The sequence below is a fragment of the Hyaena hyaena genome, unplaced genomic scaffold (assembly GCF_003009895.1).
Source record: "Hyaena hyaena isolate Hyena2069 unplaced genomic scaffold, ASM300989v1 scaffold_1189, whole genome shotgun sequence".
NCBI classification, from domain to species: Eukaryota; Metazoa; Chordata; class Mammalia; order Carnivora; family Hyaenidae; genus Hyaena; species Hyaena hyaena.
The window spans coordinates 41,145-59,275 of NW_024081823.1; the positions used below are offsets into that span (position 1 = coordinate 41,145).

General features: G+C 34.1%; 1 non-coding gene across 1 annotated transcript; it reads left to right on the forward strand.

Moving 5' to 3' along the window:
- Nucleotides 1-5,584: 5,584 nt before the first annotated feature.
- Nucleotides 5,585-5,691, forward strand: LOC120224550. The gene has a single exon (XR_005526605.1). It is a non-coding gene; the product is annotated as a U6 spliceosomal RNA (small nuclear RNA).
- Nucleotides 5,692-18,131: the final 12,440 nt, after the last annotated feature.

Here is an 18,131-nt window from a genome sequence, read left to right on the forward strand (position 1 = left end):
GTGAATTAAACCTACCTATAAAGGTGTATTATCTTGCAACATCTGCCCTTCTGTTCGTAGAGCAACATGTGTGGATCAGAACCAAATTAGAGAGACCCAGCTTGTGGATAGCAACAATAAAGGAATTCTACTGTTTTGGTTTCTAACTGCATGATACTGACTATTTTAAATGATCTGTTGTTGCGATTTAATATTTATTGAGAGTTCATGCTAATCTAGGAACTGCAAAGACTATCAATACAATATAACTTTTGCTTTTAAAAAGAACTACATTTTATAGTAATATATGTTATTAATTATATTTATGCATGTGATTGTTGGTATGTAGAGAATATGATACATAATTTTGACAAAAATATGTGCTTGTTAGAATAACAATAATGTGCCTCAAAGCAGTTAAAAAGGAAATGTTACATAGTGGTTATTAAGATCCAAGACTTTCAGAGAAATAATTTGGTTCAAATCGTTGGTTGGTACATACCAGCTCTAAGATCTTGGACAAGTTATTTAGCTTCACAAAACATAAGTTTTCTTATCTCCATAGGGTGATGATGAAACTTACCTTTTGTGGCTGTGCTGAGAACTGAATATGAAATTATATGTAAATATGTGTTAAACTCTTAGTGCAGTGGTTGACATTCTGCTATTATTATGTCTAAAGTAGTGAATAAAAAACACAGGATTGTTTACTCACAGGTTCTGAGATAGCCATGAGCCACACTCTTAAGAACCTTGTACCAGTTGAAGTTCATTACTATATTTGCACAAAAAAGATACAGCATGTTATTATAGTGGTGGAGTAGCACTGTATTTTTCTGCAAATTCTTGTCCCAAGTAGAGGTACTTAATCAAATTTAGCAAGTCAGAGAAAGTAGTCTGATTTGTTTCCTCTCTAAAAGCAGAGGATTCAAAGTCTGTTAGGGCCTTTATTTGGTGACTCACTTTGATGAGTTTGGTATTTAGTTGGCCTCTTTAACTTCTTGGTGTCTGACAAATTATTTAATACATCTGATTCTCACTTGCTTCATAAATAACACAATAATGAGTATCAATGAAATAACTTAGAAAACACTTGGCATTGAGCTTAGTTTATTACCTGTTTATAATTAATACTATTATTGTTATTATTATCATTGTTATTTTTCTTGTATTTAAGTTTAACTGAAATGAGAAAATTGCCTTCCAGGGGTCAGATTAAATGGAAAATTACATTCTAAGTCAGTTTGGATTAACTGTGTTGTTGGTTCCTAGGTAATAAATAGGAACTTGAGGTGAAGCTCTTTTTTACACTCTGGTTCATGTTCCCCTAACCCTAAATCCCAGAAGATAGGTAGAAAGACAACTGTATTTGTATAGGTGTTACAAAATCCTCAGCACGAGCTACAGAGCTACAGTTTTCCCTCATTTATCCACCTGTAGCTGTCAGGAAATACCCATTGGGGTAAGCATGTGACCATAGCTAACAGCGAAAGCTCTAAGAAAACCATCCTTTTTCTTTTTTTCTTTTCACAAGTTATTGTCCTGCCTGTGACTATTAGTCACATTGGTTTCTAAGTAATCCATCAACAATATAATAAAAATAGCATACTAGTCACAAAGAATATTTATGTTAATCATATTTTAATTTGTTAGGATACTCTGTTGTTGGCAGAATACTAACAAAATGAAAGACACAAAAGGAACCTGGATGGATACAAAACAGCTAGGTCACTTTGCCTTATAATGTCAAGGTGAAGAAGTCTTTGAGTACCCACAGCAGGGAATGGGTGGGTATCTCCCAGAATAACAAATGGGTGAATGAAGCAAAGGCAGAACAGTCTACAGACAGAATTTGCGGGAAATTTTTATTCTACTAGGAAAGCACTGAAGTAGTCCATGTGCCAGGCATTCTTAGGTAAATATAGAAGAATATGGATCATTTTTGGCTAAGAAGGAGTGAAACATTTGAAGCAATAAAGCATGAAAATGGCAGGTGGAATAAAAGGATGAATTGGCAAGTTTTTACCTTTTCAATTGACTTAAGAAAAAAATACTCATTATTTATCTCATTTTCTCCTAACTTTGGCAAAACCTAGAAGACATATATCTGCTTCCCCTTACACTGTGGAATATATCTATTTTCCTTTGGACTTTGAGGCTGAGATTACCATCATATAATATGTAACACAGTGGTGTGATGATTAGTATCCATTGCCCTACATAAAAAAAAGGAAAATAATTCACAAAAATAGCAGTTGTCATAAAACAAGTAATATATGTTACTTATTCAACAATGAATCAACAGATGAAATTTTTTTTTTTTTTTTTATTTCTAGGAGAGAGAGAGAGAGACAGCGTGAGCAGGGGAGGGTCAGAGAGAGAGGGAGTCACAGACTGAAACAGGCTCCAGGCTCTGAGCTGGCAGTCAGCACAGAGCCTGACGCGGGGCTTGAACCCACGAACCGCGAGATCATGACCTAAGCGAAAGTCGGACGCTTAACCGACTATGCTACCCAGGCGCCCCGAAAATTTAATTCTTTTTTTTTCTTTTTTGAATGTTTTATTTATTTCTAGGAGACAGACAGCGTGAGCAGGGGAGGGTCAGAGAGAGAGGGAGTCACAGACTGAAACAGGCTCCAGGCTCTGAGCTGGCAGTCAGCACAGAGCCCGACGTGGGGCCTGAACGCACGAACCGCGAGATCATGACCTAAGCAAAAGTCGGACGCTTAACCGACTGAGCCACCCAGGAGCCCCCGGAAAATTTAATTCTTAACTCATTCATTGGTCTGGGGTCACTCAATTTCCACAAAAAGTAAATAGTGTTAGGTGTATCATCCATCTTCACACTTTATTTTGAATATTCATTTTAATGAGAGTGTTTATTAAATGCAAGCAAATGCCATCAATCTCCATTAAAATATGTTTTACTGTATTAAATTATCTTAAAGTGGGAGGCGCCTGGGTGGATCAGTTGGTTATGTGTCTTACTCTTAGTTCCAGCTCAGATCATGATCTTGAGGTTCTGTGAGTTCAAGCCCCGTGTCCGGCTTTGCACTAGCAGCTAGGAGCCTGCTTGAGATTCTCTCTCTCTCTCTCTCTCTCTCTCTCTCTCTCTCTCTGTCACTCTCTCTCTGTCTCTCTCTTTCTCTTTCTCTCTCCCCCGCTCCATCTCTTGTACCTCCCCTACTTGTGCTCTCATTGTCTCTCTCAAAATAAGTAAATTTAAAAAAATTAAAAAAAAATATATCTCCAAATAGAGGTTTTATTTTAGGCCTGAAGTGATAATTGGGCTTATAGTGTTTTGTTGAGAAAGATGGTATGTGTATCTCAATAAGGTTCAAGGATAGAGAATATATTGGTAAATTGTGTTTTACCAGCAGTGGGTAGTAGAATAAAATTTTGACTATTTCTAAGTCAAATAACCAACTTGTTTTCCTGGCACATCTTATTCAAACATTTACATCTGTGGTAATTGTTTGTAGTTGCTCCTTTTAAAAAAAAAAATCAGTCCTACTCTGTGGCATTTATCAATTTACTGCCTCTCATCTCATTTCCTGTTTTATTAAACAGGAGCTTACCCCTGTGAACAGGTTGGACTTAAAAGAAACTGACAACTTGAACCCATATTAAATAACTCTAAGCCTCCCTGTGCCATTTAAGCAACCTGACCATAGGTACCTGAGGAAATGAGCTTTTCTTTGCTTAAAAACTCTGATAATCTTCCTGGGGCAGACACTTACAACGGGGTACTAATTCTTCTTGCTCTTTGACCCAAGAATAGAGTCACATCTCAACATGAATGTAAAGAAATGACTCCAGGGAGACAATTCTGTAAATTTCTTCAGAGTGACACATTATCTCTAGCTTCCAAAGCCTTTCTTATTCAAACATCCTCTTTACTTAGAAAGCCTGGATTATTTAAAAGCATGAAAATATTCATGGAGAATATCTTCCAACAATTTATTGTGAAGAATAGCAAGGACATACTTGGCCCATAGGGATTTCTGGTAACACCTCATGAATCTTGATGTCCCAAGAAATCAAATGGAGAGCACACTGGAATAATGCATGACTTATATAAAAGAGAGAGAATAGCTTTCTAGATCTGGTGGCCAAAAATTTGAAGAATCAGTACAGTGCAAAATCATGGCCTTGTACACAGCTCTAGACTAAAGCCAGGTCACCGACATAGAGCACCTTGATTGAAAGGGAGGCTGGTTTCTCCTGGATATCAGATAACTCTGCAGCCTGAGTTTTCTATGTCTGATCCATTTATTTATAAAATTGGACATATGCAGCAAAAATCTATCATCATGTGGAAATATAAAAAAAATGGATTTGGGCAAGGCTTGAATATAAAAATAAGTTGCATAAGCAAATGTCTCTGTCTTTTTTTGAAACTGATATTTTCTTCATTGCCCCCTTTCTATCAGTCCACACCCACGGCCTGCTAATATTGAGTACTTTACTCTTAATCACAAATAGTTCACAATAAATATCTGGGATTCATTCTACACTGGCACTGTCCAATATTGGTACTTTGTAATATGGTAACACTCACCACATATGACTGTTGAACACTGCTAGTGAAGAACTGAACTTTTAAATTTTCTTAACATTAACATAAATTTAAATGTGTATGGTCACATGAGGCTAGAGGACATGTTACTGGACAATGTAATTTGAGACAAATTTTGTGTTATTTGCTAGACACATAAAATGGACATTGATATCTGTTATTTCTTTAATATCTTCAAATCAGCCCTCTCCTTGTTATACTGATGGTTACCTCTTTTAATTCAGTTTTTTCACCTGTACTATTGCACCATCTTCCTGTATGTTCCCCTGTCATTGTACTCCATCCTAGAGACCCTCAGATATTTGTAAAACATAAAAAACTTAGTTTGTCATTTCTGTATGTACACTCCGCTCCCTAAAGCTATCAGTATTTTGGCCCCAGATTCAATCTCTAGCCTCAGACTCCTGCCACATCATCAAGACCTCACCCAATTCAGGAGGACATATCATTCTACCTAAAATTCTTTTAAGAAATTATACATTTTTATGTCTTCATGATTTTGTACATTCTAATTGCTCTTTCTGGAATGATTCTTCAACATTTTCACTGATGTTTCTGTCATTCTTCCTTTAGGATTAGGCTCATTTGTAACCTGGTGATCTTTACCTGTCCCAAATTCCCCAAGGGAGTCTAAGTTAAGGATCTCTTCACTGTTTACCTAGCATACAGTTTTACTATCCTGGTAATAACTAATAAAGTGACATCTGACTGTGGTCATAAATAAGACCACAGTAAATAAGACCAGCTTACTAGTCCAGGAACTCATAACATAGAATGTTTTCTTCAAAGGTGAGTACTCACTAAAAGAGAACAACTGAAAAGTGACAAGAATTGCCAGAAATTAAGAAAGTTATCTAATATGAGGGTTCAGTGGTATATTTGATGGTTTAAATATATTGATGGCTTAAATATATTGATAAGTTTGAAATATGTAGGTTGTCAATGAACTTTGTTCAAATAAACTAAATGTTTTCCTCACTTCTGTTCAATATTAAATAATTTTATATTGAAAAATCTCTCCACCCAGTGCTTACTTTGGCAGCACGTATACTAAAATTGGAAAGATACAGAGAAGATTAGCATGGCCCTGGTGCAAGGATAACCTGCAAATTCATGAAAAATCTCCCAACCTAGATTTCAATTTTGAATAGTGTATTCAAAAGTATATAGTTGGAGGACAAGAATATTCTTAATTTTTATGTGTTCCAAAACATCTCATGTAACTGAACATGGTGGCAATATTCATCATGATTTTTGAAAAAGTTCTTGTGAGGAGATGACATAGTAGGGAATGATCAAATTTTCCAGAAAATGGTTTCTATGAGACTTCATTTTCATATAAAGTCTTGATAACTTATTATTTTTCCCTTAGATAGTAGAAATATTCTTTCAATATAAAAATTCAGATTTTCTTGCAGTACCTGGGTGGCTCAGTTAAGCGTTCTTGATTTTAGCTCAGGTCATGAAGTCACAGTTCATGAGTTCAAGCCCCACATCAGGCTCTGTACTGACAACACTGAGCCTGCTTGGGATTCTCTCTCTCCCTCTGTCCCTTCCCTGCTCACACTCTCTTTGTCTCTCAAAATAAATAAATAAACTTAAGAAAAATTCTGATTTTCTTAAAGTATCCTGAAAAATAGAACTTACACAGTGCATGTAAAAGAGTAATGCTCTCCCTACCCCGTAATATATAATCTGCCTTGAGAAGCAGCTTAGTCACTTTTTGTCATTGAGTATCCAGTAATAAAATATTTCTGTCTGCTTTTATCATGAGATGATTGATTTAAAAGTTTATAAATGTATTATGTATGCACATTTCTTCACTTAATATACTCATTGAGAATCTCATACTTGAACTTTCCATGCATGCTTCTTTTGCATGTATTTTCCTTGTTACCTCAGTGTCTTGAGTCCTAAAAGTATGCATAATGGGAATAATTATTCTTAAGCTTATGTGCCTTTTATTTCACAGTGCATTTAAAAGACCTAGTCTATAAAAGAGTGACTTACTTGTTCTCTGAAATAACTACCAATTCAAGGTGTTTATTGGTGGCAGCACGGCCCATTAACGCAATCCCCTAAGACTTGCATTGCTGTGATGAACAGATTCTGCTATGGAAGAACATCCCCGACAATAAAAATATAATCTTTTTTTCAGAATCATTACCCTCAGCAATTAAAGCTTTTAAAAGTAGAAAACTCATATTTTCAACTTTTTTTCACTAGGTGATCAGGTTTTTTTAAAAACTAGGGTGTAAATAAGGAAGTGATAGCTGGATATTTTACAAATTAGTTCCTAAGTTGATTTGCACTTTGAAGTCAGTCTAAGTTATTCATGCAATCCTGCTCTTTTAAGAGTAAGTCCATTATAAAAATTTTCAGTTTTAAATACTTGTTTTATAATGTTAAGAACTCCTTTGTGACTTCTGTTGTTCTTTGCATATAAAACTAGAGATCTTGGAATAACTAAACTTCTTTGGAAAAAATTAACTTCTTTAGATTAATTATTGAGTAGTCACAAATGAAAGATCAGATTTTGTCTAAAAATGGAAATTAAAGGAGAAGTCTTGGGAGAACTTGAGCTTCTCCAACAGTGGCTGTCTGGGGTGCAATGAACCAAGAGAAAGCTCAGACTCTGTCCAAGATGGAACAGATCTAAAGATCCTCTTGCTCCCACAACATACATGTGCACACATGCCCAACACTGTGATCATTTGGGACCATACAGTCAATGTAAACGTGAACAAGACATAAACTCTCTTAAAAGAAGGAGGCAATAATGAAACCAAGCTATCTTGATGTTTTAGTACTTAGGAGAGAGAGGAGATTTGTTTCCCTTGAGAATATTAACATCTAATGGACCTCATATGATTTTTATAGTTCAGAATTGTACCACTTTGGAGCAAAAGTATACAGGCAAAGAAAAAAGTCTACAAACCAAAGAAAAATTTAAAAATAACCCACCTCTTCAAGGTGAGAATTTAAATACAGTCTTCTAAGTCATGCTATTCTTGACTAATCAACAGGAATAAAAACAAATACTCTCTGAAAGAATGTAATATCAGCTTAGTGTCACAGTACTTCTGCAAAGTTCAAAGAAAAAAGTCACTAGAAATTTAAAAAGTAATACTATAAACATGTAGAAAATAGGGGCGCCTGGGTGGCTTAGTCGGCTAAGCGTCCGACTTTCGCTTAGGTCATGATCTCGCGGTTCGTGGGTTCGAGCCCCGCGTCGGGCTCTGTGCTGACTGCCAGCTCGGAGCCTGGAGCCTGTTTCCAATTCTGTGTCTCCCTCTCTCTCTGACCCTCCCCTGCTCACGCTGTCTCTCTCTCTCTCTCTCCTAGAAATAAAAAAAAAAAAAAAAAAAAAAATTTAAAAAAAAAATGTAGAAAATAAAGCACCAAAAGTGAAGGTGAGAAAAAAAGGCAGTAGAATGAGACATGCCAAATTTTTAGAGGTTAAAATAATTATATACAAAACATAAAACTCATTTTAATATATGTTATGGGAAAAAATAGCATTAGTTTTAATATTTTAAGCAAGAATGAGAAAACTACATGTGGGACAAATTATTAGGAAGAATTTGAAAATTTTTAAAACAAAACATAATTTTTGACTAAATATACAGTTGGTGGGTTAGTTAAATCATGAAATTAAATACTAAGTTAAAAGGATCCACAGGATAGGTTATATTATATATAGTAGGTTGGACAGAATGAGTAGTAAACTGGTGGAACACAAACAGGAGTGGAAGCTCAGGGGAATCTGAAGAACTAACTCCATGCCACTCAGAGAGGGAACAAAGAGTTGTCAATATGAATGCTAATATGAAAAAGAAATGACAGAATAGAAAACAATAAAATCCAACAGAAAATTTTACGAAGGTATATAAATAATAAAAGTGAGAACGGAGAAGCCATTCTTCAAGCCAACTCTGGAGATATAATGGATAACAATTTTACAGGATTATTAAAAGGTATCTCTTCTCAGATCCAAGAATTTTAGCAAATTCAACTGGAATAAAAAATAGTTAATTAACACATAGATAATCATTGGAAAGTAAATAATATGAAGTAAGTATAAAAACATTAAAATTAGTGAGGGAAAAATAATCTACACCAAGTTTGCAATTAGAATGAGAACAGATTTTCAACAGCCCAATGAGGCCAGAGACATAAAAATAATATGTTTGAAGCTCTGAGAGAAAATAGTCTCCAGTTTTTAATTTTATAGGTGGTTAAATTATCCTATTTTTTTAACGTTTATTTTTTAAGAGAGAGAGAGAGAGACAGAGCACAAGCAGGGGAGGAGCAGAGAGAGAGGGAGACAGAATCTGAAGCAGGATCCAGGCTCTGAGCTGTCAGCATAGAGCCTGTTGCTGTGCATGAACTCATGAGCTGTGAGCATATGACGTGAGCCAACGTTGGAAACTAAACCAACTGAACCACCCAGGTGCCCTTAGCCAATTAACAAAATTTAAATAAATATATTTTCAAATGAAGTAAGGAAGAATATAGAGATTCTTTCTAATATATTCTCAATAAAGTAGCTTTTCAAAGATGTATCAAAGATGTATTCCAGATGTGAAAAAAGTGGTTACAGGTGGAAATTTAGAGTTGAAGGATTCATACTGAGTGGAGACACTGCAAAGTAGGTGGATAAGTGGAAATAAACCTGACTCTTTAAAAAACAGATACAAATTCTAATTTTGAGGAAAACCAATTTAGAACTAAAATGTTGGAATACAATGGACATACAATTGGAGAATAGGTTTTCAGAGTTTAAGCTTTGTATATTTTAAGAATGAGGTAAAGAAACTGAGTAACTAGATATGATTGAATATGTGTATTTAAGAAGCTAGGCTAATCACTAAAAAGAATAATTGTAATGTTTAAAAAAGTTGAAGGGAACAAATGGAATAAGGAAAAGAAAAAAAACCTTGAATCAATCAAACCCAGAATGGAAAATATAAAACATTTAAAGAGAAAGTCAAATAGAAAGACTGTAATAGAAATATTGAAGAGCAAATCAAACTTTTTATTTTCATTCATTTTTAAAATATTTATTTATTTATTTCCTTTGAGAGAGAGAGAGAACTTAGTGGTGGAGGGACAGAGAGAGTCCCAAGTAGGCTCTGTGCCCATCAGCATAGAACCCGACATGGTGACACATGGGCTCAGTTCCAAGAACTGAACTGTGATACGACCTGAGCTAAAATCAAGAGTCAGATTCTTAGATGACTGAGCCTCCCAGGTGCCCTTTAAACTATCTTTTTTCAAATCAATGAAATGTGTAATCTCAACAAAACACAAAATATAATTATATTCTGCTTCTAAGTCACACACATAAATTTAAAAGACTGATTTATGTTGAAATTATAAAATACAAATTAGAATTACCCTGAAAATACAAGCAACTAAAAAAGTGATATACAATTTAGACGGATTTTGAGGGAAAAACATCGTAAGATGTAAAAGATGTATATGAAAATCTACTCTGTGTACAGAGGAGCTATAATATCTCTAAACATATCTGGTAAGAATAACACCCTCAGTTAATTGATCATTTGGCTCAGGTCATGATCTCATGTTGGTCAGTTTGAGCCCTGCATGGGGCTTGCTGCTGTCAGTGCAGAGTCTGCTTTGGATCTTCTCTCCTCTTCTCTCTCTGCCCCTCCCACACTTGTGTTCTCTCTCTCTGAAAATAAGTAAAACATTAGAAAAAACCCATCAGAGTTTTAAAGCATCTTTTATAGATCTTAGAGACATTGATAAATATACCAACATATAATGAGAGGCTTAAAAATACTGTCGTAAGGTACTGATAGATCCTTAAAACCAAAATTGCAAAAAATGTCTGCTGTATGTAACATATTTAAAGAGTATCATTTACAAACTTTATACCTGGACATATGTCCACTAAAACATGTATTTTCAAGTACATATTGGACATTCATAAACATTGACCTAGATGCTAAGCCATGAAAATGAGCTTAGCAAATTTCAAATAATTGATGTTATTATAGCCATACTCCAATTATGTAAGCATTGACATAAATAAATACATAAACAAACAACCCTTAGTCATCTATTCTAAACAGTATTATCAACATTCAGCCAAATATTATGAGTTACACAGAAAGATAGGAAAAAAAGAATCTGAAGAGACAAAGCAAATCTCAAAGTTAGACTCAGATGTGATACTGATGTTGGAAATATCAGACAAGAAATTTGAAATAACTGATTAATATTTTAGAGGTTCTAATGGAAAAAATAGACAAAATGGAAGTTAAAAATAATTTTATAATAATAGAAACCAGAAAAACAGTAAAAGAAATAAAGAATGCCTTTGATGTGCTTATCTATACTGGGGACAGATCTGAGGAATTTATCTGCGGTTTTGAAGATAGGTAAACAAAAAATACAAATTATAGTTTTTACACTTAAAACTTTGAGATAAGCTGATATAAATCTTTGGCATTTTCAGATCTCTTTGATGTCTTCAGTCATAATGTCAATAGTGATTCTAATAAATCACAAATATATTTTCTTGGTATATTTTATTGTTTTAAATGAGATGAAGTACAATTTCTTCCAGGATATGAGCTGACACATATTTGAAAGAAGTAGTTTCCCTGAAGCTCAGTTAAATCTGCAGTATTGTTGATGTTGGCAATATACAGAGGAATATCTAGTTTACTGGGAGCAGGTTTCTTGGCTATAAAAAATCATTAGAATGCATTTTCATCAAAACTTCATTGGGGTCTTTTCATAATTATGGCTACAATTTATTATCATCCATTCCAGTTATGTGGCTGGACATACAGGTAGATAGGTTTTATATTGTCTCTTACTTTAGCTCTCAACAAATTGAAAAATAGATTTTATATTTTCATTTTTCAGAAGAGTACTACAGTTCAGTATCACCTAGCTGCAAGTGGCTAGGACAGGATTTAATAGTTGTCTGAGAGTTTGATAACTATTTCCCTAAGAATCCTGTCAAGAAGATAACAAAATGAAAATAGCCTAAAGGATAAGCTACATTATGTTAGTTAATTTTATCATTGTTTTTGTCAAAGTTCTAGTCAAGGCATTTGTAACAAATGAATTGGCTTTGTGTCTGTTATGTTTAATCAGCACACATAGATTTGGTTAAAATTAGAATGAGCTAATTGTATTCTATTTCATTAGAAAAGAATATATCATTATGGGAAGGGGATGATGAGGGGAGATTTTTAAGAAAAGTGAGCAACAGATAATTGGTTGTTATGAGGGTAGAAAATAATTGGGATATCTCTAAAGAAAGTAGTTCAAATACTAGAAGGAGTCACTTTAATGATTCAATGAAGTATATATTTGATCAATTAACAAACTGGTAGAAAAAAAAATTAATTTTCCAAAAGATCTAGAAATTCAAGCTAATTAGGCATTTGTTTATATTTTTAGTAATTCACATATAAAAATTATGGTCTTGCATTTTGAAAAGAATGTGGCTTTTGGAATTGAATCTATGCTCAATTCCCAACACTTTCATTTATTGTTTAGCTGTATGGTATTACGATAGTTATTTAAACATTTTTTTTCTTAAAATTTTTTTTAATGTTTTATTTATTTCTGAGAGAGAGTGACAGTGTGAGCAGGGGAGGGTCAGAGAGAGAAGGAGATACAGAATCTGAAACAGGCTCCAGGCTCTGAGCTAGTTGTCAGCACAGAGCCTGACATGGGGCTTGAACCCACAAACCATGAGATCATGATCTGAGCTGAAGTTGGACGCTTAACCGACTGAGCCACCCAGGCACCTCCATTTAAACAGTTTTAAAATGGACATAATATCCTAAGGCAAGGAAAACAAAAGTAAAAAAACTATTCAGACTACATCAAAATAAAAACTTTTGCAGAGTGAATGAAACTATCAACAAAACAAGAAGCCAGTCTACTGAATGGGAGAAGATATTTGCAAATTATAAATTTGATAAGGGGTTAGTATCCAAAATTTATAAAAACTATACAACTCAACAACAACAAATCAACAATCAGATTAAAAATAGGTGAAGGACCTAAATAGACATATTCCCAAAGAAAAAAAGCAGATGGCCAATAGACACATGAAAAGATGTTCAGCATTACTAATTATCAGGAAACTGCAAATCAAAACCACAATGAGATATCACTTTATATCTGTAAGAATGGTTAGAGTCAAAAAGTCAAGAAATAACGAGTGCTGGTGAGGATGTAGAGAAAGAGGAACCCTTATGTACTGTTGTTGGGAATGTAAATTGATATAGCCACTGTGGAAAACAGTATGGAGTTTCCTCAAAAAATTGAAAATAGAGATACCCTATGATCTAATATCACTACTGGGTATTTACTCAAAGCAAACAAAAATATTAGTTCAAAAAAATATCTGCACCATGATTGTGCTTATTGCAGCATTATTTATAATAGCCAAGATATGAAAGGAACCTAAGTGTCCATGGATGGGCAAATGGATGGACTATAGAGAATTGTGCTAAGTGAAATTAGACTGAAAAAGACAAATATGTGATTTCTCTCATATGTGAAATCTAAAAACAAAGGAAGAATCAAAATTCAGAATCAGGCCTATAAATACAGAGAATAAACTGATGATTGTCAGGGGGAAAGATGTTGGAGGGATGGGCAAGAGAGGTGCAGGGGAGTGAGAGATACAAGCTGTCAGTTATGGAATGAATAAGTCAAGGGAATTAAGGTACAGCATAAGGAATATAGTCAATGTATTATAATAGCATATGATAACAGGTGGTGCCTGCACTTGTGAACATAGCATAACATATAGAGATGTTGATTATCTATTTTGTACACCTTAACCTAATGTTACATTGTGTGTCAACTGTACTCAAATAAAAACATTTTTTTTTTAAATAGGGCATCCTTTTTAAACCCTATCCCAACCACTGTAGGTTTGCTGTAAGGTTAAATCGGATGCATGTAAATCACCTAATCCAGACTTGTTTCTTCTTAACTTGTCAATTGTTATAACTTTATGGCTCAAAAAAAAAAATGGATGGTGGACTCTTAAAAGTTTTTATGATCAGAGACTTTCTATTTTAAATATTTGTTCATTTGCTTTTGAGCAGAGAGAGAGATCACAAGTCGGGGACGGTCAGAGAGAGGGAGACAAAATCCAACTTAGGCTCCATGCTACCAGTGCAGAGCCCGACATGGGGCTTGAACTCACAGATCATGAGATCATAACCTGAGCCTAAAGCATTAGTCAGATGCTTAATCAACTGAGCCACCCAAGGCACCCAAAAAACAAATAGAAATTATCTCCAAAATAAGTCATCAAACCTTTACATACATTTTAATACATCTGACAAGACAAATGTATTGATCACTACTAATTTATGGGATTTATTCATATAATTTAGGGAAAAAATCTTTTTCTGTTCCACAAAGAGCAAGTATATACTATTTTTCTTTAAAGCATGAGGGATAGTCTAAGAATTAAACTCATTACAAGAAGTATGTATATGTTTTTAATTACATTTATAACATATATGCCTATATATGTACATATTTTTTTGATTTCCTGAAATTCGAGTCCATGTATAATGAAATACATAGATTAGACTACCTTGGGGTGTTTGAAGTGAGTGCTGTCACTTTAAACATTTATTTTGAAAGTATATATCAAATGTACTTTAGGTTGACTTTTTTATAATTACTAATTATTACTCTAATCCACTTATAATTACTATAATTACCTTATTCATAATTAGGGTACCAAAGGCCCAATTAAGGTCCCAATTAAAGGCTACGACTATATGGCTCCTAATATTTGAACTGAGACAGAAGAAAGTGGTTAAGTGGTGCAACCTCAAAATGGCTGCTAAGACTGCAAGGGCTTCTTCCCTTCAGGTTACAGTAATGAAAGATCTGAACAAATTTGACAATTCAAGTAGAAACACATTACCATATATTTACCGTTTTGTATTATTGCATAGATTTTTTAGAAATTAACTATCTCCTGTTTTCCCTTTGTCCTATTCTATTACTTGGAAAATATTTAACAGAGTGATATTTACTGATTTTGATTTCTAACACTGACATTTTCAGATCTACCTGGCCTTTTTGTTTTTTTTTAATATTTTTATTTATTTCTAGGAGAGAGAGAGAGAGAGAGACAGTGCGAGCAGGGGAGGGTCAGAGGGAGAGGGAGACACAGACTCTGAAATAGGCTCCAGGCTCTGAGCTGGCAATCAGCATAGAGCCCGACGCGGGGCTCGAACCCACGAACTGCGAGATCATGACCTAAGTGAAAGTCGGACGCTTAACCGACTAAGCCACCCAGGTACGCCTTACCTGGCCTTTTTAATTCTTTTAATTTTTTTTCAAACATACTTTTAGTGGCTTATTGCTATTGCTGATATTGTTATTATATTATTATTATTGTCATTATCATCATCATCCATACCAAATGTGATTCATTTAAAGAAGACAGAAGCCCAAATAACAGAATCCATTTACTCAGTTTTACTGGTTTTGTAAATTTACCCCATATATTACATATATTTTCTGTTATGTACTAGATAACAAAGGGAATTTTTAAAAACATTAGGCCAAAAAAAGATATCTTTCTTTGCCTGTGTTTAGTAGTCCTCAGCAACAAAATTAAAATGAAGAATGAATGTGGGGTGCCTGTGTGGCTCGGTTAAGCATCAGACTTCGGCTCAGGTCCTGATCTCCCAGTCTGTGAATTTGAGCCTCGCGTCTGACTCTGTGCTGACCACTCAGAGCCTGGAACCTGCTTAATTTCTGTGTCTCCCTCTTTCTCTCTCTGACTCTCCTATGCTAATGCTCTGTCTCACTCTGTCTCTCAAAAATAAATAAATGTTTAAAAAAATTTAAAAAATGAAGAATGAATATGGAATAGGTGTATACTACACCACAATGCTTTGTTGGAAGCTGTTGCCAATGGCCTTATTTACAGAAACACCTAAAACTCAACAGCATCAAACTGTGGAAGATACATACTGCATAGCCCGGAATGAGATAATGAGGAAAGATCCGTATGACCACTCATTTTTAAAAGTTGTATAAAAAAAAAAATAAAAAAAAAAAAATAAAAGTTGTATAAAAACTCATTTTGTGAATAAAGAATATCATAAAACCAACCACAAATAGGCCACTAATCAAATACCTATATCTTTTCAAGGAATCCAAATATAATATGTTGAATCAAACTAGATTTCATTTCATCACCCGAAGTAGAAATTACACATGAGCTTCTTTCAGGATTTTACTTGAATCAAAGTATTCATCTAAAATGAAGATTGATCTCAGTGACTGTGACCTTTGTGCCTTTTCTGATAGTCATGTTTCAGTCTTACAAGCTAAGAAGATCTATATATAATATAGAGAGTGCGTGTGCGCACACACACAAACATATATATATATATGCATTCATATATGAATTCAAGGCTAGTTAATGCAAAATCAGAGACAATATTTAAAGAAGCAAGAATAATACAGACAAAAATAATGTCTTCATTATTGCAAATTATTAAAATTATTTATTGTATATTCATGATATTTAAATAGCTCACTCAGAAATACCTCCAAAATTTATGTGGCCAAAACTTCTTGAAGGCACCTAGGAACCTAGACTTAATGCATATCTTTAAGATATAAGTTAATTGAAGCACAGGGACATATCCTGGTTTATGAAAACATAATGTCATCCACTCTTTTTGGAAACCGAGTTAATTACTCAAGGAGGACTAACATTTTAAAGGTAGCTTGTGAAAACTACATCGTATAAGTTTGAAAGTGAGTTTTGTATACATAGTCACCTTGAACTTAAATATTAAAAATATAAGATCAATGCCCATCACTATATTTTAGCTTGAGGATATAAAATGCATTGATTTAACCGTGGATCATTTAAGACCCTTAATTCATTGTAACTAAAGGTACTCATATTATTTAAAAAGAGAATTTCTAGTGGTATGTGAAAGAATGTAATATTTGAGATTCTGGCTACTGAGCTCAGTCTCCCTTGGTTTGAAGCTGCTTAAAGATTATGAGATAGTAGAAAGCTACTTAATCACTCTGTCCTACAAATTCTGCAAGTAAGAGTATAATTAATACCCATTTCATTCATGTTTTTGGGGGTTAAATGGTCTACATGTAAAAAGCACTTAGGACTGCCTTCTATGCAGTACATTAAATATCTAATTATTACTATTATTAATTAATTACTATAATTAATGTTACATATTGGTCAGTCCACTCCAGAGGGATTTGAATATCTGTCTCCAAGAATGTGGTACATGAAAGAAGAGAAAATTGACCTAATAATAATAAATGGTGAAGAACCTGAACACAACAAAACTTGGTATCCAATACCTCACAGTCACCCTATTCAAAGATTAGGACAGGGGTTGGTGGCACCTGGGTGGCTTAGTTGGTTGAGCATCTGACTTTGGCTTAGGTCATGATCTTTTGGTTCATGGTTTCAAGCCCTGTTTTAGAGTCTGTGCTGATAGCTCAGAGCCTGGAGCCCGCCTAAGATTCTGTTTTTCTCTCTCTCTCTACCCCTCCTCTGCTCATATTCTGTGTTTCTCTGTCTGAAAAAATAACAAAGAAAAATTTAAAAAATATTAGGACTAAGGGATAAGTATTTTGTGTCAGCAAATAATTTAAAGGAAAAATGTGAGCAAAGCACACAAATGAAAATTTTCTAAGCATACCTGTTACAAAGTTAGAAGTAAACAGAGTTAGGGTGCCTGGGTGGCTCAGTCGGTTGAGCATCTAACTCGATTTTGGCTCAGGTCATGATCCTAGGGTCATGGGATTGAGACCCACTTTGGGCTTCATGCTGAGTGTAGAGCCTGCTTGGGATTCTCTCTCTCTCTCTCTCTCTCTCTCTTTGTTCCTCCCTCCGTCCCTCCCTTTCTCCCTCTTGCTGTCTCTCTCTCTAAACAAAAAATATGAAACAGTTGAATTTTGGGCAAGCAAGAATGATGTGTGAGCAGGAATATTAAAAGCACACAACTAAGAATAATTTCAAAGGGCTCAGATTGGAGGATTTAAACCAAAGAATTACATTTCTAGTCTTTACAGGATCTTCTGTCAATGAAGCTAAAAATTTTTTTAAAATGTGTAATAATATGTTTATTAATGCAGATAATATTCTGTATGAAATCCCCAGTATGTATATTGCAACAAACATTTAATTTATGGTAAAGAAAATATGTATCAATACAGAATTCAAAAAAAAAAGATAATAGCCAATTTTTGTCAACTACATTATCTTTTGTTGAGAGTTTTAATAAGCATGTTATAGGAATCTTCTCTCTTGTCTGCAAAATCCTGTAAAGAAGTACATTATCAGAACTATTCTTGAACTAAATTTATAGACACAATTTACATATAATAAAATTCACTATTTTTAAGTGCATAGATCACTGATTTATGAAAAGTATATATTTATGGGTAAACAACACCACTGTTAAGATATATTACTTCTACTAGAAATACAAGATGAAATTAAAATTTAAAAATACTATAGGTAACAGTATCCAAAACA